The sequence below is a fragment of the Dendropsophus ebraccatus genome, chromosome 14 (assembly GCF_027789765.1).
Source record: "Dendropsophus ebraccatus isolate aDenEbr1 chromosome 14, aDenEbr1.pat, whole genome shotgun sequence".
Taxonomy (NCBI): domain Eukaryota; kingdom Metazoa; phylum Chordata; class Amphibia; order Anura; family Hylidae; genus Dendropsophus; species Dendropsophus ebraccatus.
The window spans coordinates 14,299,418-14,325,689 of NC_091467.1; the positions used below are offsets into that span (position 1 = coordinate 14,299,418).

General features: G+C 44.1%; 1 long non-coding RNA gene across 2 annotated transcripts in view; it reads left to right on the forward strand.

The window, feature by feature from the left end:
• Nucleotides 1-25,966, forward strand: part of LOC138772235 (uncharacterized) — a 39,613-nt gene extending 13,647 nt beyond the window's left edge. The window contains exons 2-6 of one of the 2 annotated variants that reach the window (XR_011359727.1): nucleotides 15,445-15,676; nucleotides 19,860-19,953; nucleotides 21,029-21,123; nucleotides 24,060-24,233; nucleotides 25,771-25,966. This is a non-coding gene — a long non-coding RNA (uncharacterized lncRNA). The remainder of the gene's footprint in view (nucleotides 1-15,444; nucleotides 15,677-19,859; nucleotides 19,954-21,028; nucleotides 21,124-24,059; nucleotides 24,234-25,770) is intronic. The other variant, XR_011359726.1, reaches the window with a different exon arrangement.
• The last annotated feature ends 306 nt before the right edge of the window (nucleotides 25,967-26,272 follow it).

Here is a 26,272-nt window from a genome sequence, read left to right on the forward strand (position 1 = left end):
ACAGTAGCGCGTATATTTAAAGGGAACCTTTCACCCCCCGTCCCGGGGTGAAGGCCGCCCGACCCCCTGCTAGAGCCCTGGATACTTACCCCATCTTGCCCCCGATACTTACCCCATCTCGCCAAGTCGCTGCTGAGATGAGTCCGACGCCCATAGAGAATGACGGCTCCATTCATTCTCTATGGGCGTCGGACTCATCTCAGCAGCACACGCGCCGGGATTCAGACGGGGTCGGGCGGCCTTCACCCCCGCACAGGGGGTGACAGGTCCCCTTTAAAGAGCATCCCGATGCTCAATTGAGCACTATGCTTGACCGAGCATGCTCAGTCAACACTAGTTGTAAACATTTCATTAAAACCATCCATATGTCATGGCAACCCTTCCTGATCCGTCATGTTTCAAGTGCCTACACACTCTTAGTCGTGGGCCGCCATGACATAAGGATGCTTTATAATGTAAGGTAGTGCACTACAACGAAGCTTGACTAAAAACTGACGTCAGTGCTGGATCAAACATATAATTTATGGTAATTGTTTAGACTTTTATGGAGAAAAAAAATATAAAATTCTTATAATAATAGAACATTGATGAATAAACCTTGGGATAAGTCCCAGTACCGCCACAATGTAAGTGCGTCTCTTGTCCATATGGCCTTGTCTGATACTTCACATGAATGGGGCACAGCTGCAGTACCAGAAATACAAACCAATAAATGGACTGAAGAAGAGGCGGCAGCACTTAGCTAATGTTTGGGCTGGACGTCTATAGATTACTTTAATGGCTTATTCTAAGGATCGTCCGTAAATGTTATAGTCCAAAAATCCCTTTAAGGGATTTTACGGCTATAGCTCGATGATCGGATAAGTGTTCTTCCCATATACTGTATGTTTGGACCTGTAACTGCTAAAATTCACTGATCAAAAAAAATTTGATTTTTTTTTTCAATTATAATTAATTAAACGATCGATAAATCAATGGGCGGTAAATGAATGTCATACATTCAGCATCTGGCCGGGTGTTGTCGATCATGAAATAGGTCTACCTACACAATGTGATTATGTGCAAGGCCACACTTATATTGGTGTATCGGAAAACAATTACATACACAAAGGGGGTCATCCAGGCCTACAAAGAGGTCAGCGCGGCATGCGATACATACATATCAATCAACTCTCAGAGCTTCAGAAGAGTCCAATTATTTTTATTGGAAATGAGGTAGAGAGTCGGCTGTGAATTCCTAAGGGACAATACAGAGAGAGGGGAGAGCTATTTAATATGCATTAGCTGTGACTTAGCATGTTTAGGAGGTAAATGGCTGCGGTGATATCGCTGCACATGGGTGATAGAAGCAGCCGCGTAAGACAGGTAAGAAAGCGGTGTATTCTTTCTATTCTGACACAGTGCTCTCTGCTGCCACCTCTGTCCATGTCAGGAACTGTCCAGAGCAGCAGCAAATTCTCCTGCTCTGGACAGTTCCTGACATGGACAGAGGTGGCAGCAGAGAGCACTGTGTCAGACTTGAGAGAATACATCACTTCCTGCAGGACATACAGCAGCTGATAAGTACTGGAAGACGTATAATTTTTTAATAGAAGTAATTTACAAATCTATATAATTTCTGAAACCAGTTGATTTAAATATATTTATTTTTCGTTGATATCCCCCTTAAATCTAGACGTTTAGACAATTGGCAGTGTACCAGGGTTCCCATGCCGGCAGCAGATAACGGGTGATAGCTGGCAATACTGACTTATTCTCAGGAATTAATATGATTCTAAAGCCGTCCTGTTTGTTGATACAAGAGAAGATATTTCTCTACGATGGAAAATTACACACTGGGCCGTTACATCTGGATATTTGCACAGCTGCCGTGTTATTCTCTTTTAGAGATTACTATTGTGTTCCACAAGCTAATGTGTATGTAGAAACACTTGGTAATTGTAGGTTGCAGCTGCTGAGATCTCCTCTGTTCTTCAGCGCCTAGCAGAAGACTCTATAAAAACCGGAACTGTATTGTATCTTATCAGTAAAATATACAGAATTGCCTGCAGGGGGTGCGGGGGTCGATCGTTTGGTGTATTAGGAAAGGATCAGCGTGCAGTCCGAAATAAATGTTATATGCAGTCCAATTGGTTGTAGTAACATGTGGCTCTTACAGAGGGACCTGTGTACCGGGCAACTAGTGTATATGTGCTGTGCTACCCATTAGGTTTGGCTCTGGGATGATGGGTGCCTTTCCACACCATCACCACTTGGTGTCTCATTTCCCCCTGTCTGTTGGCTCTGCTGAAGATGCTGAAGATACTTGTATTCTTTACTCTTCTGTGTTAGCCAATCACTAGCTTGGGTGCCACACACTGTTCTTACACCTCACACCTACTAGCACTTTCCTCACCAACATGAGGCTAGTCCTGGTCACCCTTTTTAGGAGAGTAAGTTTCAGTTCCTGGTGGGAGGGTCTTCTTTAGTAGATGGAAAAGGGAGAGAGAGAGAGAGAGAGAGAGAGAGAGAGAGAAAGAAAGAAAGAGTTCCTGCCAAAGCCTGTATCCGGGCCTGGCCCAGGGCCAGGGCCCTTGTCAGGAGCTGCAGATTTTTTATGAGAGACTTTGAGAAAGCTACTATGCAGTGTTAAGCCCAAAGGTGGGGTAACAGTCACCTGGGTTCGACCTTGCCTACGTCAGGGATAATAGAAACTAGTCAGGACAATCCAACTACCGGATTTGTCTGCAATGGAGCAAATAGCATAAGCTGAAGTACTCCATTGGATCTTACTCGGCTTACTCAGGTAATCATGAAAGGTAAGGTTCGCCCAAATGTTCAATCCTGGGACTCGTACTACCAACCCTGACACTCGCTGGACTTGTTTGGCATAAGGCGGCTTTATTTTCCTATCTTCTTATCAGTCATCCCAGCAGAGTACTGCACTACTTAGGTAAGGTCCCCAAGACAGCCCCCTAACCTACTCAACTCAGCTACATCTCCTTCACCTACTCAACTCAGTTACACATTGTTAACCTACTATCTGCACTCCAAGCACCCCAAAACCAAATGTTCAAGAGAAAGGACACTATTGCTGTGATTATTTTTGGCGCACTTCCTACTGAGAGGTATTAACCTGTATTGCACTGAAGAGTCTTCAAGTAGAGCGTTGTCCTTGGGTAAGTGCTGGACTCTGTGCTCCTTACTACTCGTTGCACCTGGTTCTACCTTTACTACCTTTCTACCAGGTTACAGCATACAGTAAGTACCATTTAGGTTTCCCCCCTGGAGGAAAGAAGAGGGTACTAGCTTGCTCCCCACGTGTGGTCCCAGTGTGGGTAACATCTGGCGCAGGGGCATGGCACCAGGGGGTCAAGCTAGAAAGAGTAGTTAGCAGTCCAGGTCAAAACTGGAGAGGTGGTATAATACACAGGGATCAGGCAGAAGTGGAGTCAAGGACAGGCAAGAGGGTCAAGGCAGGTGGCACAGGTTCTGGATCAACCATTCAGGTGGTTTACAGTAGAGGAAGGAGAAGAGACGAAATCCAGGAGACTTGGGTCAATGCACACAAATCAGGAGAGGATTCAGCACAGCATCGCTTATGGGCAGTAAAGAATCACAATAATGTTCAGGCACCAAAGAGAAGGTCGAGCTGGGTTAAAGGGGTATTCCACTCATAAATATCTTTTGATATGTTGGTGTCCATGGGGATAACATAAACAGCGTAGGCTTACCTTTCAGCGATGCCCTGGTGTCCTCCTGTGGGTCTCCGGTGTCCCACCAAGACAATCCCGCCTCCACATCCGAGATGGACTCGTCTCTGAAGCCAATCACTGGCCACAACACTGTCCGGTCTCAGTGGGACACCAGAGACGCATCGGAGGACACCTAGGGAATGCAGAAAGGTAAGCATACACTGTTTATGTTAGCCCTGTGGAAAGCAACATATAAAAATATGTTTTTGAAAGGAATGCCCCTTTAAAAAGGTTTGACAGGAAGTGGACAGATTTTTTGCACACACTGTAGAACCTTAAATAGATGAAAGAGCCAGTGCGCAACCTATGGGCCAGGAGTGGAACTGCAAAAGTGGAGTCTGCTGTATGGTGGTAAAAGAATGCTGGTTGACCTCAGGGAGATCAACCAAAAGACCGCAGAGACACCATCACGTGTCTCGACGTCTGTGTATTCTAGAACATTGCCCCCTGGGAAATTAAAAATGCGAAAGAACACTGCAGAGACACCGTCACGTGTCTCGACGTCAGTGAACTAGCCAGACCTTCCTCCGGGAAGGATCAACCAAGCCAAGGAATGTCTCCAATCAAAGAGACCACCCAAGCAAGGTAGCTCTCCACTGACAGCTGTTTCGGGGTATTTGCCCCTCATCAGTGTGGAGTAGGATTCTGGCTAGTGGGAGTAATGCCTAGTAAGTGCATGCAAAAGGACGCTGGTTGACCTCAGGTAGATCAACCAAAACACCGCAGAGACACCATCACGTGTCTAAACTTCAGTGTATTCTAGAACATTGCCCCCTGGGAAATCAAATATGCAAAAGAACACTGCAGAGACACCATCACGTGTCTCGACGTCAGTGAACTAGCCAGACCTTCTTCCGGGAAGGAACAACCAAGCCAAGGAATGTCTCCAATCAAGGAAACCACCCAAGCAAGGTATCCATCCACAGACAGCTGTTTCAGGGTATTTACCCCTCATCAGTGTGGAGTAGGATTCTGGCTAGTGGGAGCAATGACTAGTAAGTGCATGCAAAAGGATGCTGGTTGACTTCAGGGAGATAAACCAAAGCACTGCAGAGACACCATCACACGTCTCAACGTCAATGAACTAGCCAGACCTTCCTCCGAGAAGGAACAACCAAGCCAAGGAATGTCTCCAATCAAGGAAACCACCTAAGCAAGGTATCCATCCACAGACAGCTGTTTCGGGGTTTTTGTATGGTGGTGGTAGCTAGAAGCATAAAGTGGGACCCAACAGCAGAGATTACAGGATGATACAGGAGCCGACTGCCGGCCTTACAACCTGCCATCTACCTGACATGTCTATTGGCAACAACCTGCATTACTGAAATAACAACTCAGCCTCTGTATCTGTATCTAAACTTCTGTATTGTGTATTTTCTGAGAACACATACTCGTGCTTACAGATTTCACAGCCATGACACGTCTCGGAGAGTGCAGAACTATTGATTTTGCTAAGATTTTGAGCTACATAATTCTCTGCCCAGAGGCGGCAGGGGTGGAACATTTTACTGAGCATTACCGCTCTTTCATTGTTGAAATCAGTGGGGTCCTTGTTCATGATCTTTCACTCCACCTCACACAGAGCTGCCCGTCATTGTTATTTCTTTAGTACATGGCCATCACAGATTTTAGTTGGTTATATTTTTGGACAATACTTTGTAAAAAACCTGAACTAGACTTCCGGTTCCGGCGCGCGGATGTTAACAGTGTGAGGGAGAAGCTCCGTGCCGGGTGCCTCATTTATCTGTCCTCCCGCCACCGCTTCTGTTTGGGGGGGGCCGAAAAGATTACCGGCTACTCCCAGGACACCTGCGCTGTCAGATGGAGAAGTTTCTGCAGCGTGGCGGAGAGGCGTCATCATCATCCCAGGCGGCAGTGTTACCACAGCGTGTGAAGACAAAAGCTAAGATGGCGGCCGCTGTTAATGAACAGGAAGGTGCAGCAGCCCCTAACCCCCACCCACCATTATCCCAGGACACTGGTATATATACTGATGAATCGGGTGAGCAGTTTATATCTGGATTACATATAAGCTGTAAATCGTTGGCCATAGAAGTGGCGCGTATACTGAGCCCTGATCTTAAGTCGTCGCTTGACTCCACTATAACGGCAGCCCTCAATCAAATAAGAGGGGACATAGACAAACATGCCGACCAAATCAATGAGTTAGAAACCCGCTTAGATACGGTGGAGACAGAACTGACTCATGCCAAAGCTAAACTTCAACAATCCGCACGTCAGATAAAATCACTGCAGGACAAGACAGAGGATCTGGAGAATCGCTCCAGAAGGAGCAACTTGAGAATAGTGGGGTTGCCAGAATCCATCTCAGCTCCTTGCCTGCTTAAAATATGTGCAGAAGAGCTACCCCTGGCACTAGGACTGCCGGCGCCATATACTGTGGAACGGGCACATAGATTGGGCCCACCCCGCATGACACCGGGCAATAATGTGGCACCAAAACCGCGCCAAGTTATAGCAAAATACCTGAACTATGCTGACAAGAATATGATCATGCAGATGTACAAGAAAAACCAGGCAGATACTGTAGTCAGGGGGTACAAGATCCTACTATTTAACGACTTTTCTGCCGAAATCGCGAAGAGGAGGAAGGCCTATGCTCCGCTTTGCACAGAACTGGTAAAGCGCCAGATCCGTTTTGTCTTGCAATTCCCAGCGACGCTGAGGATTTTTAGAGCGGATGGCACCTCGGAAGTCTTCCACAACCCGGATGACGCAGCACACTTTGTGGGCATCAAGGATCCCCAAGCCACGCAAGACAAGCACAAGCGTCGCAGAATGAACAGTCCCGAATCTTCCCAAGACACCATGGACTGAGTGACTTAGCTCGTGTTGGGCCTCTGCTGAGGTTCGACCACCCAGTGTATCCTTCTGAAATATGATCACTTTTATGGTTCTTCATAATTAGCTAATAACTGTTCTAGGTTCTTTCTTCCTAGTTGGGACTATTTCTTTTAGTAGTTATGTTCTTTGTTCTCACATGTCATTGGTAGAACTGTTTCTCTACCCACCGCTGGGGGCGTTAATTTCCTCTAGGTGGCCCCGGTGGGGATATTCCTTCCTCCACGTAAGATAGAATATGTTACCACGTCAGTGCGAGATGGTGGACATACGAGGTCCACGTTTGTCCGCGAAAAAAGTGAAGTCCATGACACACCTTTTGCTCGTGGCTCTGATAAGAGCTTATTGTTCCTTCTTTATTTCTGTTATTGTTGCTAAGTCGTTTTTCTGTCCAGCCTATATGTTTGTCTGTTTTTCCGCCGGCAGGGGGTCCAGACTGTCAACCATCTGCCTCAGCAGGGGTGTTCGGGTGCCTCGCCAACTCACTTCTGATCAAGTAGCTACATTATGAGGATAGTGATCTGGAATGTAAAAGGTCTGCGGTCCCCAGCGAAACGCATAAAAGTCCTGCGTCATTTAAGGCGCCTAAAAGCGGACATCGCCATGCTCCAAGAGACTCATCTCTCGGGGGCTGATTATTTTAGGATGACTAGATTGTGGGTTGGCGAGGCACATGGATCCCCGGCAATAGATAGGAAAGCAGGGGTACTCACGCTACTACATAAACACTTAAATTATACTGTCATTTCGCAGTCATGCGATACAGAAGGGAGACGCCATAGTCTATTGTTGGAAACTCCAGCGGGGAGACTGTCCCTCCATAATATATATGCCCCCAATTCTGATAGACGTCCCTTTTTCTCCCAACTGGAAGCAATTGTACTGCAGGACGGGGAAATGAACAAGCTAATAGGTGGTGATTTTAACTCTGTGTCTCATGTCACGGAAGACCGCAGGAGGTCTAAAATAGTTGGTTCTGCCAACCTCTCTTATGATACATATATCCAGCCACTATTAGACATGACTGGTCTCACAGATACGTGGCGCCACACGCACCCCACTGAAAGAGAATTCACACACTATTCTCACTCCCAGAACGCATGGTCCAGGCTGGATTACTTGCTTGCCTCCCCATCCCTCCTTCACAAAATTGATGATGCACATATCCATGATCTGGTCATCTCAGACCACTCCCCGGTGAGTCTAGTTATCAGGGAAGACTTTCCTAAGGGACAGGACAGGGTATGGAGATTCCCCTCCTATTTAGCTGGAGACACAGATTTCCAACAGCTGCTACAACACTGGTGGCTTGAGTTCTCCTCTGATAATGCGGCCCACACCACAAACCCAATATTATTCTGGGAGACTTCTAAAGCAGTCATGAGGGGGAAAATAATGGCTTACACAGCGGCTCATAAAAAGAAGGTAGCTCTTGAATACAACAAAAGGTCCAATGCACTCCGACAGGCATACACCACCTTCCTTCAACAACAGTCTCCCCAAAACAAAGACAAGTGGGTAGAAGCTAAGTGCAGTTTTGATAGGGCACAGGATGACTTGGAAAATTGCTGCAGAGACCAGAGGTTTGCTGACCTATACCGGTTTGGCAACAAAGCCGGAAAGATGCTGGCCAACTTGGCTAAAGGCAGATGGAAACCCACACACATCAAGTCGTTACGTGATTCCTCTGGATCTCTGCAGCAGGATCCGAAGTTGATCTCACACATACTAAAAGACTATTATCAGTCTCTATATTCGCAGGGTCCGCTGGACTTGGAGGCAGGCCGCCTTTTCCTAGATTCTTTACAACTACCCCAACTAACTGGAGATAACCTTGACTCCCTAAACGCACCGATCTCAACGGCGGAGGTCCGTGATTCCATTAAATCTCTAAAAAATAATAAAGCGCCCGGACCGGACGGGTTTTCTGGGGAATATTTCAAAATACTATCTGATAAATTTATCCCGGATCTCGTCAACACTTTTAATGCTATCCTGACTGAGGGAGAGCGTCTACGCTCGGGAGACTTAGCTCATATAAAGGTTCTACACAAAACGGGAAAGGACCCGACACTCCCCGGATCCTACAGGCCAATATCCTTGATCAATCAGGATCTCAAACTATTGTCAAAGATATTGGCCTCTAGGCTTGGCTTGTTTCTCCCAGATCTGGTTGGTCCTCATCAGTCGGGTTTTGTTATGGGTAGGTCCGCGGTGTCCAACCTGAGGACCGTTCTGGCGGTTCAGACTGCGGTTGCCAGACAGCGGTACTCCAACCAGGCCCCAGCCCTTTTCATAATAGACGCCGAGAAGGCATTTGATAATGTCAGCTGGGCTTGGTTGGACATGGCGCTGGACAAATTTGGCATCAGAGGCCATTTTCGCACTTTTCTCAAGTCCTTGTACTCTAACCCCTTGGCACGGATACACACTCCAGGGACCCTGTCTGAGGTCTTCCCCCTTCGGAAGGGCACCAGACAGGGCTGCCCACTCTCCCCATTACTGTTCAATTTGGCCCTGGAGCCCCTGGCTCGTCATCTCATCCAATCTAAAACGTATCAAGGGATAATGGTGGGAGATCAAGAAGTTAAAGTGGCCTGCTTCGCTGACGATACCCTCATATTCATGAACTCCCCCAGCAATCATTTGTCGGCACTGGTTGACACCCTGATCCATTTCGGGACGTTTTCGGGGTATAGAATCAATGTCGACAAATGCCAATTATTGCCCCTTAATGGAAACTTATCATCCAGAGACATATCTGAAGACCTGGCCATCACAATCAATAATTCATATATCACATACTTAGGAATCAAGGTCGGTAAATCCCCCACTTCTATCTACAATTTAAATTACCCACCTCTCATTAAAAAAATAGAACAGGAGCTCTCTAGATGGACATCCCTCCCCCTCTCCCTAGTTGGCCGTATTCACCTCCTTAAAATGATTTCCTTCCCTAAACTCCTGTATCCCATGCAAACCATCCCCCTGCTCCTTCGCCATGTGGACCATAACAAATTGAAAAGTATTTTTGTAAAATTCATATGGCAAAGAAAAAAGCCCCGCATTTCATACGAAACACTCTGTTTATCCAAATTGGTGGGAGGGGTTCAATTACCACATATTAGGATGTACAACCTAGCTGCTATGTTCCGGCACGTCAGGGATTGGATCCTGCACACTAATTACCACTCTAACTATGCTCTGGAATCCAGTCTAGTTTCCCCGTGGTCATTGGCAGCATTATTACATTCTAAATATGCACTCTTGCCGGGGTGTGTACGATCCAATCCACTTGTCATTGACACTATCTCGGCCTGGAAACAGATCAGAAAACTCTTTAATTTACCCTACACAGTGTCCAAATTTTGCCCCTTATGGAATTCCCCAGCTTTCCCTCAGGGCTCGATTAACAAATTCTTTAGGGAATGGAAGACCCGTGGGGTGACTTGCTTTGGAGACCTACTAGATCAATCCACAGGCACCTTCCTATCCTGGGAAGCATGCTCGGCCAAATTCGGTCTGGCTTCCTCGCAATCGTGGCAATTTATACAACTAAAATCCCACTTTAAAGCTCTAGCCACACAATGTGAGAAGCTGGAAAAAGCAAACTCCTTTGATTCTCTTATAGGCCCAGCAGGTAGACATGATTCCTTGTCAGACATCTATAAAAACTTAAAAGATCTACACCTTAAACCAGTGGAACTTAAATCTCTTAATAAATGGTCACCCTGCCTCCAAACCACGGACCTCCCAGATAAAATAAAGAAAGGCATCTGGTATGTCAGACAGGCAACTCCCAGTGAAATATTGAGAGAGACACACCTCAAAATGGTCCACAGGGCCACATATGCATTCAACATCCCGTTTAAAGACACTCAAATAGTACATCTAGATAAGTGTCCGAAATGCAATTTGCCCAAAGCGGACTTACTCCATTGTGTATGGCAATGCCAGCAGGTGCAGGAGGTCTGGAGGGGTGTGCAAGTATTTATCAAGAAAGTGTGGCATGCTCACGTTCCGCTAGACCCTCTTGCTTGTGTATTTCACCACATTCCCAAAGACTCCTCTGACCCCTCTTCCTCCCTGGTAGCTCACAAAGGGATTCACCTATTCCTACTAGCAACACTCAAGTGTATATTGCGTCATTGGCTTCAATCTACCACCCCCAAACTTGAGGAAATTCAGGAATACATGGAATCCCTGCTACATCACGAACTGATTACAACATTGAGGAATAAAGAACTGTCAGCGAAGACTTTCTTTCTTAAATGGAAGGACTATATACAGGCCTGGACCTCAGATGACAAGAGACACCAATTAATGTTTCATTTTCGTTTGACCTCTTGGTACTGCCAGGCGGATCTCAATGACTCGCTGGGCAATCTCAAGATTCACGACACATGACGCAGGCTGTCCTCTATATTAACATACGCACGCCTTGTCTAGTTTAGATCCACAACGCTACCTGGCGGCCCGGTTCGCCTAATATCCTCTATTCCCTGAGAGGGACAGCCCCATGTCCGGGTGGGGGACCTTTGGCGATATGTTGCTCCTGCCGGAGAACTTGGAACTTAGAAAATTGAATAATGTTTTGTGGCTGGACGGATTAGTTTATTGTTTAGTTGGTTTCTAGTTATGATTTGTTAATTGTCATTACTGGTCATTTTACCCTATGTTGATCTGAACGAATAATCAAGCATATCGGGTATGGATCACAGTGCCATCATTAGGAAATGAGGGTCAGTAGGGCCCTAGAAATGCGGTCATTTGCAAACTTGGGTTATGGGTACTACTGATTTCACAACGCGCTGTACATTATTCCGTGATATGGGGTCATACCATCCTACTAAGGTTATCTTTGCTGTGATGTAGAAGAGATGTACAACGAATAATATGTCGATATGCATGTCCCTATCCTGTACTATTGAAAATCCAATAAAATATGTTTAAAAAAAAAAAAAAACCTGAACTATTACATGGGGGTCATGGTTGGAGAATAGTGTAGTAAGAACACTTGCAGATTGCTCCTGGACATTTCCCAGATTTTAGAACCTTAATCATGGCTAATCATTAAAGGATACTTTACTTTATTTGTGTTTATAAATCTCCAGTACTTATCAGATGCTGTATGCCCTGCAGGAAGGGGTGTATTCTTTCCAGCCTGACACAGTGCTCTCTGTTGCCAACTCTGTCCATGTCAGGAACTGTCAAAAGCAGAGGTTTTCTATGGGAATTTGCTGCTGATCTGGACAGTTCCTGACATGGACAGAGGTGGCAACAGAGAGCACTGTGTCAGACTGGAAAGAATACACCACTTCCTGCAGGACATACAGCAGCTGATCAGTACTCGAACACTGGAGATTTTTAAATAGAAGTAATTTGCAAATCTGTATAACTTTCCCACACCAGTTGATTTTAAATACTTTTTTTTGCCGAAGGTCCCCATTTAATACTCCATTTTCCTATAGTACCGGACTGCTTTGTAGAGAAGTGAACCTCATGGGATCACAGGACCAAACGGACCCCTCCCCCCCTTAATGGATCAGTGCTTGTGTATATGATGACAATGTAGGATATGAGACCACATATAATCCAAGCAGTTTAATTGCAATGCGTTTTGGCCTGTTTAATGTCAGACAGGCCTTAGTCAAGCTAAGCTAACACAGGTTTTGAGACTCTTAAATGGGGCTCCACGGGCTCTTTTTTTTGCCTATTCATGTTTCCCAGGGAGCAATGCAACTAGGATTTCACTGCATTGAGTGTTTTCACTAGCAGCCGGCGGTGTTATCTTTGGCTGGTCTCCCTGAGATCAGTGATCTGTGTCCTGTAAGACTCTACTAGCTTTTGCTCCCACCTAGCGAGAATCCTGCTCCACACTGAAGAGGGGCAACACCCTGAAACAGCTGTCTGTGGATGGATACCTGGCCTTGGTTTTTCCCTTGTCATTACATTGACTTATAGGTGGTTAATATGGTGGTTTTGGTGGTTTCCCTACAAGAGCCACCCCCCCCCCCCCACTGGGCCCTTCCTGAAAAGATATCTGGCTAGTCCTGTGTTTTGAGACTCTAAAATGAAGCTCCATGGGCTCTTCTTTTGCATATTCATGTTTCCCAGGGAGCAATGCACCCAGGATTTCACTGTATTGAGAGCTTTAGCCAGAAGATGACAGTGTAATCTTTGTCTGGTCTCCCTGAGATCAGTGATCTGTTTCCTGTATGAATTTACTAGGCTTTGCTCCCACCTAGCCAGAATCCTGCTCCACACTGATGAGGGGCAACACCCTAAAACAGCTGTCTGTGGATGGATACCTGGCCTTGGTTTTTCCCTTGTCATTACATTGACTTATAGGTGGTTAATATGGTGGTTTTGGTAGTTTCCCTACAGGAGCCACCCCTTGGCTTGGCCCTTCCTGGAGGGATATCTGGCTAGTCCTGTGTTTTTAGCATTGGCTGGGCCCTTCCTGGAGGGATATCTGGCTAGTCCTGTGTTTTGAGACTCTTAAATGAAGCTCCACAGGCTCTTTGTAGCATATTTATGTTTCCCAGGAAGCAATGCAGCTAGGATTTTACTGTATTGAGCGCTTTAGCCGGCATCTGACAGTTTTATCTTTGGATGGTCTCCCTGAGATCAGTGATCTGTTTCCCATTCACAGTAAAAAAGAATAAAGCAGGCATACCTACCTGTCCACACTCTGGTCCCAGAGCAGGGGAACAGAGCCGGTGCCATAGGGCATCGGGAGGAGCTTGGATTGGTAAGTATGACTGTTCTATTGTTTTTTTTTTTACTACAGCATCTTAGGTTTTATAAGATGTTTCTAGAAGACACATTAGAACTCCAGCAGTAGGCCAGCAATTGACGGCATACCACTGGAATTCTAATGTGTCCTGCAAACACCTGTTGCATGTTTTACTTTCTAATTTTTGTATCTTTTATTTACACATCCCTTCAAGGGGCGAAATATACAAAAATTAGGACAAAAAAAAAAGCAACAGGTTACTGCAAGGTGAACCAAGCAACCACCCTTCTGCCGAGCAGGGTGGAGGGGCACCTGGTTAAATACTCAAGTCTCCTATCGATTCCGATGGGAGTTCGTTACTCGAATCAAGCACTCAAAGATTTTTTTAAAGAAACGGCGAGTAAGAAGCACTTGAGCATTTTAGTGCTCGCTCAACACTATTTAAGAGACTACAATAACCTGACAATGGTAGATTTTAGATAGAATGTATATATTTTGTGGATTACCAAATGGGCCTTTGGACCCCCTTAGGCAAGGTGACACTGCACCCACTATAGTGTATGCTTATAGTGTATTAGGACTGTAGAGGGTTCTGCACACAGTACATGAAAGCTGTAACGCAACTTATAAATACACATCATGTAAAGAGCCATGTGCGATTCTCCCAGCATACATATATAAATGGCTCCTATACCTGCTGCCATTAGGCAAGGAGTTAGTTTAGGTTAGATGCCTATGATGTAGGGATTTAGTGTTTCTTCTGTAGAAATAACCATTCCACTGTGAACATGTAAACTAATTTGCCTTTATAAAAGGTTCAGACTGCAGTCAGTACACACACCTCTAAATTATTCAAGACTGGATACCTGGAGCTACATGTGAGACACATTTAACGATGGAGGGAAAAAAAAAAAAGCGCCATCCTTCTCCAAGGGATTAAGCCGAGATAGTTCATGAATTTAAATTCAACTTGAAAGCTCCAGACGCTATTCTTATGTCATAAGAGTTTTAATGAGGAATATTTCTAGCGACTCTATAGATTATCATATACTTTGTAGCTGCAGCTCGAGATGTCAGACCCGGAATGTGAAGCCGGAGCAGAATCTTGATTTGTAGAGGAAAATATAACGTAAAACTAATATATAATAGTGTAAAATTGTTAAATAATGATGATGATGATGATGATGATGATGATGATGATGATAATAATAATAATTAATGTTGTTATTATTAATATTATTATTATTATTATCTCATATATATCAATTAATTTGGTAAATTTTTAGTGTTGGGGTTGGAGCATTGGGGCACTCGATCAAGCTCAATGCTCAACTGAGCTCCTTATTGTGCTAGGGCAAGACCTTCAATAGCTGATTGATCATCAGTTATATCCTGCATTTTTTCTTCTCTAACTTTTGTATATTTCATCCCTTAAAGGGGTACTCAGGCAAAAATTTTTCTTTCAAATGAACCGGTCTCAAAAAGTTATATACATTTTTCATTTACTTCTATTTAAAAAAAATCTCTAGTCTTCCAGTACTTATCAGCTGCTGTATGTCCTGTCCAGGAAATGGTATTTTCTTTCCAGTCTGACACAGCACTCTCTGCTGCCACCTCTGTCCGTGTCAGGAACTTTTCAGAGCAGTAGAGGTTTTCTATTGGGATTTGCTGCTGCTCTGGACAGTTCCTGACACGGACAGAGGTGGCAGCAAAGAGCACTGTGTCAGACTGGAAAGAATACACCACTTCCTGCAGGACATACAGCATCTGATAAGTACTGGAAGACTTGAGATTTTTTTTAATAGAAGTAATTTATAAATCTGTATAACTTTCTGGCACCAGTTGTTTTGAAAAAAAAAATGAAAATTTTGATGAATAACCCCAAAGATCCCTTTGAGAGACGAAATAATACAAAAAAAATTAAAACAAAATAAAAAATAACACCTGATTAAATGCTCGAGTCTCCCATTGATTTCAATGGTGTCCGTTACTCGAGTGGAGCACTGAAAAACTCTCGTTCAACGCTACTAATCATCCTACACTGAATAATGAAGAATTAAGACCAGCACTTGACTTGACAATCCACTACTTATCTGTTCTTATTTACAGTGATTGCACGGTGTAGACTGAGCAGCAGAAGCAAACAATCCATCTGTCAGGCGCGCTGCCATGTCTGACTCTGCGCAGCCATCTCACTCGGATGCCTCAGGCCATTTGACTTTGCTGAGGATTCTAAAGGATGAGTCATCTCGGCCCCGATCCTTGCCAGGCGCTCCTGGGAAAATGGCTGCAGCGCTTTCTACTTGACAATCACCAAGTCATTTTCAGCTACATTTTCGCAGTAATTATTTGTTCTTTTTTTTCCTCTGTCTCTTTTGCGTTTGTTTTTTATAATGTTTCATTTTAGAATTGTATAATGGAGAACAGACAGCTTGTGGTCCTTTGTTTAGAGCCGCCGTCACTCCAGCCAGTAGTCAGAGGGAATTATTTACACCGCTAGTACAGGAGGATTATTAGGTCTGTGGTTATATCCTGCATCCTCTGCTACTATACTTGCATTGTAAGAGATTGTTGGCTGGTAAACTAAAGGTGACATACTAAATCCTGTTTCCTGGCATCAATTATGCATGTAAATAATGTTAAAGGAAATCTGTCATTTGGTTTATTTTGCCTTAAATGAGGGCAGCATAAACTAGTGACAGAAATGCTGAACAGATAGGTGTATTACTTCCATCATTTTGTTTAGCCGTTCTCCTAATATGCAGGAGAATAGGATTCCTGCTGCACCCCTCCCCCCGCCCTCCAGCTGCTGATTGACGGTTAACTTCTTATACACAGCATGGATAGATAACTGCCAATTATCAGCTGGTAGGTGGAGTTTTCGGCTTCTCATGAATATCCAGGACTACTGGGCTCATGCACATAATGGAGAGGACCACTTATTGTCCATGTTATTCAGGAGGAGATCTCTGGATCAGCTGCACAGAACAATGTAAGTGATACATCATTCTGTTCAGCTTCTCTGTCACTAGTGTATGATACCCTGAGATAGGACACCATAATACTACTGACAGAGTCTCTTTAAAGAGGCATGGTCACAATTTGTTTCAAGAAATCCACAGGGTTTGTGATCACAAAAAGAGCTGCGTCCAACTTCGTCAGCCACCAGTATTCTAAAGCTGAGTGATCTGACTTGATCATGTCATAGGATTGGATGCATGTATGGGATAGGATTGGGACTATGGATAGGGTTGCTAAAATGGTTTCAGTTGACCCTTATTTTTCAGATTGGTGAAGGGTCTTAAAGGGGTTATCGCCCTAAGAGCGAAAAGAAGTTAGTATATAATTTGATCAAACCATATTGCCTCATGTACCACGTGCAGGTCTTCTGATATACATGAGTCCCTACTCTAGCCATGGTGCAGCATTCGCCGGCCACCACCACCGCAGCAAAGCCAGTGCCCAAAGGGGGGAGCAACCAGTAGCTGATGATGTAGCACAGCTGACGTGCGCATGGTGTAGCTATGTGCTGCATAACAGGCACGGGGGGGGGGGGGTGGTGTAGTGTAGGTTTAGATCTCTACTTGCTGACTGTGAATGAAAACCTTCTAGTTCCATCCAGACTCTAACAGAACATCTATAATACAATATGCAGAACTGAGACACAAAGACAGGTAGGCCTGCATTCACTGACAGCAAGCAGAGATAGAACTATACCTTTCCATATTACAGAAACCTAGGCTTAGGGACACATGTAAGTCTATGGAAGCAGCACAGGTGCATGGAGATGATGCAGATAATGTCTCCTGGGGGTCGGGTTACCAAGTCAATAGACAGGAGAGGAGATCACATAGGGATAGGGAGCTGAGCGTGGTCAGAGTGGACTCAGAGTAGAGGATTTTAGACATCCAGAGCTGGTAAGAATGAGAAAAACACAGGGAAAGTGTGCAAGATAGGTTATACGTGTATATTAGACATAGGGTGGTATTAGGAAGGGGGATTTTTTATAATGTCTGTGCAAGTACTGATAACATGATGAACACCCCCAAGCAACCCAAAGTAGAAGCCAGTGCATTTACTTTTATAGCAAGGGGGTGCAATGACTAATCCTATCCCACTAGAATCAGAATTTCCTATTTTTGTTCAGAGATTTACTGTACAAACAACAGATAATAAAAAAAAAAGAATAGAATCCATCTTCTAGAACTAGAAGCACAATGCGAATAACAACACCCAGAGCTGTAATCCATCAATATATATTGCTATTTATTTCGCCTATTCCTTCCGCGCTCTCCAACATGTCATATTTAGGCCATTGTGCATTAAAAGCCTCATGTTTTATCCACAGCTGTCATTCCTCATTACCTTTACATTACCAGTCCTTCCCTCTATGTCCCTGTTTTTATTACATTCTAGAGCAGAACATTACGCACCAGGCATACACTAATGGACTGATTTAACAAATGGAGAATAAACTCTTGCAAAGCAAGACCAATACGGATACTCTGGGAACCTCTGTAGCTGCTAAAAGCTCTCATTGTCATTACGGATCACAGAGAAGCCCGTCACCTTTGTTATTCCAGAAACTAGCAGGTCTCACCAGTAGTGGAGCATTTTGGTGGATAACAAACCTTAGATTTATTTTATTTGCATTATGAACTTGCCTCCCCTCTGGCGGTGATCCATGTAGCGCCATCGGAAGCCCCATCCATTACCCCAGCAACCAGCCCAAGGGACATCAAGGCTAGTCACCAGGACAGGAGGCGGGATAGGATGCCCACCCAGTAAGAGGGTGTCTGGACGTCTGACTACTGCCTGCCGGCCTTATACACTTCTCTGGTTAGACTATGCCTGTATCGACTTTTTCTCTGGTTCTGTTTTGGCTCTGATGCTGTCTTTTGGTTCTGACCTATAGATTGCTCTCTGACTGTCCTCTGCTTCCTGATTTTGTCTCTGACATGTCTGTCAGTTCATACTCGGTCTGTATGACTAAACCTTTTGCACTTAGGGTGGTACACGGGCCGATAGGGGCCCAATAATACCTGTAAACGAGCGCCGATCTGCTAGATTGCTGCTCGTTTACTGGGCCTATAACACAGCTCAGTAATCGTTTAACAAGGGCTGCAAGGACATCGTTACTGATGTCCTTGCAGCCCTTGCTTTAACTATATACTTTACCTATCCATGCTTCAGGGCTGCTCCTGCGGTCTACTTCTCCCCTGGTCCCGTGCGCTTTAGCTTCAGAGCGGCCTGTCCGCTGACAGGCCGCTCTGAAGCTAGAGCGCACGGGACCCTGGGAGAAGCGGACCGCAGGAGCAGCCCCGGAGCGTGGATAGGTAATGTATATCGTCAGTCGCCAGCCGCGCACCTCTATTACACGTAGCGATGAGCGGTCGGCGCCCGACAATTATAGGTTCTAACTAGGGATGGTCCGAACCTGCCGAGGTTCGGGTTCGTACGAACCTGAACTCTCGGCAATGATTCCCGCTTTCTGCCCGCTCCGTGGAGAGGGTGGATACAGCGGGAGGACCGCCTGGAAAACTGGGATACAGCCATAGCCATAGGCTGTATCCCAGTTTTCCAGGCGGTCCTCCTGCTGTATCCACCCTCTCCACGGAGCGGGCAGACAGCGGGAATCATTGCCAAGAGTTCAGGTTCATACGAACCCGAACCTCGGCAGGTTCGGACCATCCCTAGTTCTAACTATCAGCCGATGACAATGATCTTCGGCTGATTGTTGTCTATTACACAGAGCGATAATCAGCCAAATCGGGCTGATTCGGCCGATTATTGTTCCGTGTAATAGTACCCTGACTGTACTGTCATCCAGTTGGGGGCCACCAGTTGGTTCAAGAGAGGGCAGCACTGCCCTAACTTACGCAAAAAAACAGGCCACATCACAGACCACATCAGATCTCTTTCATACCTATGCATGAAAGAGATCTGAAGTGGTCTGTGATGTGGCCTGTTTTTTTTGCGTAATAAGTGAAGCTTACTCTGGGGCACCAGATCAGTGAGTTATCCCAGCTGGTCCAGAACCTTGCACAAAGGGTTCCACATCAGAAAAGTTTATAGTCTAAAAAAGGAAGCAACAACTTCTTCAGGGATGCCTTAAAGGGGAACTTTTAGCAGGTTATATTAATCTAACCTGCTAATAGCCCTCTATAGCGCCGGGGACGGTGTATGTGTTACCTTCCTCCTCTGTGCCAGTCCCGCGCTATTAGGCCTAATTCACACATGAAACCAATGTTATCCAATGGCCCTGTTCACACATCCGTACGTGTATACGGGGCCACGATCGCTGAGGTAATGGAGTAGTGCCAGAAAGTGTCAGAGATCTGTATTTTACTTCTATTAAAAAATCTTGAGTCTTTCAGCACTTATCAGCTGCTGTATGTCCTGCAGAAAGTGGTGTATTATTTCCAGTCTGGAGGGCAGAAGTAGCCAAGTTTATTAAGAGGCGTGCACAAACTTTTTTTTTTTTTAAACTTTTACCTATTTCCTATGTTGTCCCATTTGTGTAGGAACTGCCGGCTCAGCCAATATCAGACAGGGCATCATGGGATGCAAGACGTATAGAACACTGGGTGATGCTGGAATGACAGTGGATCAGGGCAGGTGAGTATATAAATATGTATATACAGGGTGGTCCAAAAATAGGTGGACAGTATGGGCCACATGTATCATCCGGCGAATGGATGATTTTCGGCGGAAAGTGCCGATTTGCGTCTTTTTTTGTTCAAAAATGGCGGATTTGCGAATAAAATATTCGCAAATCGGCACTTTCCACCGAGTACGCCAGGGGGCGGAGAAGGGGCGGAAAGTGGGCGGAACTCAGAGTCCGCGCGATTTACCATCCGTTCCGCCAAAATGTAAGCCGAAAACCTACTCCAGTCCTCAGCTGGCGTAGGTTTTCGGCGGTGCGCAACGGCGCGCACGGGATTTATGTAGAGGCAGTCCGCCTCTACATAAATCTCCGTAGCGCCGGAGCTGCGGGGGCATTTTTACGTCCGGCGTAAAAAACGCCGGACTTAATAAATGCCTCCCAATGTGTAATAGGGTTATAAAGAGGGAGATTTATCAAACATGGTGTAAAGTGAAACTGGCTCAGTTGCCCCTAGCAACCAATCAGATTCCACCTTTCATTCCTCATAGACTCTTTGGAAAATAAAAGGTGGAATCTGATTGGTTGCTAGGGGCAACTGGGCCAGTTTCACTTTACACCATGTTTGATAGATCTCCCCCTTCATAACCCTATTACACATACTGTCTACCTACTTTTGGACCACCCTGTGTGTATATATATATATATATATATATATATATATATATATTTTTTTATATATATATATATATATATATATATATATATATATATATAAAATACCCGGATACATTAATAAAAATAAAATGTCCTTTAAATCCCCTTTAAGGCGGTAACAAAAAACTTGCCTGGTCACAAATAATGGGTTGCATAGTCCCTGTATATAGTAACTGTACTATAGTACATTGCCTTATAGTGAATGCAAATCCCAATCAATGAGCTGGTACCAGTAACCTATATAACCTGCATATAATAACATTTCCTAGATTGTGGCTCTGATTATTCCCCAGCTCTCTTGGGATAACGCAGGTCTTTAATATTTCACAGTATTTAATTCAGACCTTTAATGAAATCATTTTTTATTCATAGCCTACATATCACCGCTATTTAAGTATTCCACATGGTAATGTTCAGAAAATCAATTTGGATGTGCAGAATTAATTGGCTGACGTGAAAAATTTATGGTAAATAATGCATGCATTTCATTCACTTCAAGAAGTCCGCAAAGTTTTTACCACAGTATATCAGGGGAGAAATAATCAGGTAATGGGGGATTCAGTTACTATCATAGAGAAGAAAGTCGGGAACAGACTGGTTTATAGGACAAACATTTGTGCGGGCATGGCATCCGAGGGGTGATTCAATAAGGTAGAGGATAGAGTGTTTCCTTATCGCCACCTTTGTATTGCTCCTCTCTATGGTGCCCAACATTAGGGGCATTGTCATAAAAAAGCCCTCCTGGTCCATCTAGTCTGCCCTTTTAGTATTTCCCTTCATATTATCTTAACATAGATATGTCTTTATCCCAGGTATTTTAGATTTACCTACCACATCTCCTGGAAGTTTGTTCCAAGCATCTACTACTCTTTCAGTAAATAATATTTTCTCACGTTGCTTCTGATCTTTCCCCAACCAACCTCTCACTGTGTCCTCTTGTTCTTGAGTTCAGTTTTTTTTTCTAAATACACTTCCCTCCTGAACCTTTGTTATTGTTGTCACTGCCCTCCACCTCTGATTCCGCTTCCTCCCCCTTACTAGGATTCTTTTCACTAATCCTTCCACCAACATCGAAAGGCCCCTAGTAGTGTCCCGCTATGGGTGGTCCACTAAGTTTTATTCCACCTGGGTAAAGTACCTCTTTCAGGTATCGCACAAAAAAGGGTAAAGGTGCTTATTTGTATTTCCCCACTAGGTGTCGCACTATTTCTATGTATGTGTCTTTTGTCCGTGTATAGGAAGAAAGAGCCAGACAAGAGAGAGAGTTCCTGCTGCAGTGAAGCCCTGACCTAGCCCAGGCCAGGACCCTTGTCAGGGACTAGAGGCTTAACAGATTCTTCTTATGTAAAAAGCCTATTCTAAGATGCAGTTCTAAACCCTCAGGAGGGATAACCATACTCTTAGGTAAACCTTGTCCACGCCAGGAATTGTTCTCCAGCATTCTCAGGACAGTTACCACAGAAAGGAACTGATCCCCAGTAAGACAAATAGCAACAAGCTAAAGTATCTTGCCAACTACGCGCGGCTCTTCTGGGAGGTCTTGAAAAGTCTGCTACACCTAGTAGTAAAGTGCTCTCTGAGAAAAGGGGCATGAAAGTCAGGGCTGCGACCCCTACATTCTCAGGATTCTCAGGATTTGAATTACGAAGTCATCAATCACAAAGTGATTTCTAGAGTTGAGATGAGATGAGGGTTCGTCGAACTTTGGCACAAACATCGGATTAGTCCGAACCGAGCCTTCAACAAACCGCACTAAAACAACTAAACAAGGGCAGGCATTTAGCTGTTTTAGTGTGGTTCACAAAGTTCACTCATCAATACTTACCTATCTGCATTCCCCCGGTGTCCTTCTCCGTGGTCTGATATCTCCCACAGCTGCCAAAATCCTGTTCAGCCAATCACTGACTGAAACTGTACAGCACCGTGGCCAGTGATTGGCTGAGCAGGCTGTCACTCACCAGAGTGACAGCCTGCTTAGCCAATCACTGTCTACTTCTCTGTCTTGTCTTAGTCAGAGATTGGATGAACAGGCTGGAGGTGGCTGAAGACTCCAGAGACCCAGAGGTGGGCACCAGGGGAGCACAGACAGGTGAGAAAACCATTTTTTTTTTGTGTGTGTTTTGAGCTGCATTGAGCGCTTTAACTAGCAGCCGGCAGTGTTATCTTTAGCTGGTCTCCCTGAGATCAGTGATCTGTTTCTCTTATGGCTCTACTAGGCATTGCCCCCACCTAGCCAGAATCCTGCTCCACTATGATGAGGGGCAACACCCCGAAACAGCTGTCCGTGGATGGATATCTGGCCTTGGTTTCTTCCTTTTCATTACATTGACTTATAGGGCCACTTAATATGGTGGTTTCCCTACAGGAGCCACCCCTTGTCCGGGTCCTTCCGGGAGGGATATCTGGCTAGTCCTGTGTTTCGAGACTCTTAAATGACATTTCACAGGCACTCTTTTTGCATATTCATGTTTCCCAGGGAGCAATGCACCTAGGATTTCACTGCATTGAGTGCTTTACCTAACAGCTGGCAGTGTTATCTTTGGCTGGTCTCCCTGAGATCAGTGATCTGTTTCTCCTGAGTTTTAGATATGTAGCCACCATCTTTTCAAACTTGTTTGGAACAAATCTCCATTTTGGGAAGTTTGGTTCGCAGATCTCTAGTGATGTCTTATCCTAGCAAAATTTCATCACTTTATAAGATAGAAATTCCTCTTTAAAGCGGTACTCCAGCAAAAAGCTTTTTCCCAGTAAGTGAAACACATTACAAAGTTATATAACTTTGTAATATGCTTCAGTCACCTATCTGCCCCCCTTCCCTATCTTACCCCCCCCCCCCTCAACCTCCAACCAGGAAGTGAAGTAAACTCATTCTTACCTAATGACTGTTGACCCCAGACTTTTCTGTGGCAGCCATTTTGTAACAATGACATCATCAAGAGGGAGGCGGGTCTAAGCCCTGTTAGGCCAGCCTCCCTTTGTCAGATCACTCAGGTTGTTCAGCTCTGATTGGCTGAGCAAGATGTAAGCCATCTAACAGTTTTACAGAGTCAGTTAGACATCGCAGGAGACAAAGTGCATTATGGGAAAGCCCAAACCAGGAAGTGAAGAAAAAATGAAAACACAAACTGGAGGTTCAGGGACCTGCAAACAGCGGGAAATTTAAACGGAGGCAGACTCCGGAGGGATTATAAGTGTAAAACTATGTTATTGACTGATTGTTTTTATCAGTGCCTAAGTACCCCTTTAATCTTGTAAGTTACCAGATATTTAGTTTCACCTGCCACTTGATGAACCCAATATAAATCCAATATATGAAGCGAAATATAATCTATATATAATTATTTTATATAAAGTTTTTTTTTTTATTATGAATTATTTCTAACTACTTTCTATTTTTCCTTAGGTGGAAGCTTAGCTGTCACATGTCCATGTCATACTTACATTTTCCCAGGAGTTAGCTGCCACATACAATATACTGTAGAAACCGTATTGTACAGTGCGGACAAACCTGCACAGATCGAAAAGCCATACATTTCCAATGGACTCCTCCATTAATCACTGTCCATTTCTGCTATTGGTAAGGGAGGCATTGCCGCTGGACATTACAGCAGTGTTCAGTTTACTCAACGCTTTTGTTATTGATCATTACTCACTCAAGCGAAACAGAAATTGACACCATCCTGCAAACAAGTAAATGACTTGGCTCTTAACCCCCTAAGGACGCAGACAGTTTTCATTTTTTTTTCGCCATCACCTTCCAAGAGTCATTTTTTTTCAATTATTTTTTTTTTTGTTTTAAGTTTTACTTTTTAATAGCACCCTTTATTTTACCATATACTTTTTGTTATATATATATATATATATATATATATATATATATATATATATATATATATATGTGTGTGTGTGTTCTGACACCAACCTTTATTCTAAGGAGCCATGTGACTGCTTTCTGCAGAGTGAACTTTATCTTTTAGGGGTACATATGACTTTTTTACATGTGGTGATACTAATTATGTTTTTTATTGCATAGGGTTTTTTTTTTATATGTATACATGATATTTTTATGTTAAGAGGATTTGAACGTTCAATGACAAGAACATAACTTTGATATGTTGCTGCCTATGGTGAGACTAACAATTCCTTCCATACTTGTTATTATTTATTCAGTCTTCTTCCCCCAGTTCTAAGCTACTGATTGCTGCTGAAAACACAGAAACCTGTGTGTGAGCTTTTCTCTCTGTCTCCCCCTCCTCCCCCCTCCCTTCTGAGATGGCTGATGTAAACAAGTTTCTGGCAGGCTGTATCTGCAACAATGTAACTTCTTTGTAATGCTAGGAGGGTTATTCTAAGGTCAAGTTGCTGATCAACTCACTATGATTAACCCTCCTGGCATTAAAAAGAAGCTACAAAGTTGCAGATAAAGCCAGCCAGGGACTTGTTTACATCAGCCGTTTCAGAAGGGAGGGGGGAGAGGGGGAGATGAGTAAGTAGCCTGAAATTTTAAATGTGTGAATGCCCCTTAACTTTACCAAAGATTTAAAGGGGTATATATACTACTAATGCTAAATTATTGTAATGTGTGCATGGATTCAAAGCTATTAAAGGGGCATTTCACACATTATACAAGTTATACAAAGTTATACAGATTTGTAAATGACTTCTATTACAAAAAAAACTAAAGTATTTCAGTACTTATCAGCTGCTGCATGCCCTGCAGGAAGTGGTGTATTCTTTCCAGTATGACACAGTGCTCTCTGCTGCCACCTCTGTCCATGTCAGGAACTGTCCAGAGCAGGAGAAGTTTTGTATAGGGATATACTACTGCTCTGGACAGTTCCTGACATGGACAGAGGAGGCAGCAGAGAGCATTGTGTCAGACCGGAAAGAATACACTACTTCCTGCAGGATATACAGCAGCTGATAAGTACTGGAAAACTTGAGATTTTGAAACATAAGTAGTGTACAATTATATATATATATATATATATATATATATATATATATATATATATACCAGCTTTGTTTCCTGGGCGGTATACAGTAAAGTCTTTTTAGGTGTTATCATTTCAGAGGCCATTAATCACTCGCAAAAAACTTTTGTCACTTTTCAGTGTTCCGCATATTCCTAAGTAAATGCAGCGAGGCCTTCTCATTACTTATCTTCAAAGAACATGCGCTGTCCCAGGCAGTCTTTGAAAGCTTTGTCTCTTCCCGCAGCCGCCGCGCTTCTTAAGGACATTATTTTACTTTATATAGATAAAAGCTAATTATTGGAAGGTTTTTTTTTATGTTTAATGAAGCTGTGGAAGGTAGTTCATTAAAACGATGACACAATGTTACACAGGATCTATTGTTTTTATCATGTCCGCCCGATCCTTGCCAGTGAGGAGTCTATGTTTCATGTAAAGTAGTTTTTCTTTTTCTTTTTAGTTCTTTGTTCAGGAGCTGCAGAAGCAGATAAGATGTCACTTTGAAACTCCTGTAGACATCAGGGCACCAACATCAAATGTTTAAAGGGGTACTCCAGCGAAAATCTTTTTCTTTCGAATCAACTGGTTTCAGAGAGTTATATAGATTTGTAATGTACTTCTGTTTAAAAATCTCCAGTCTTCC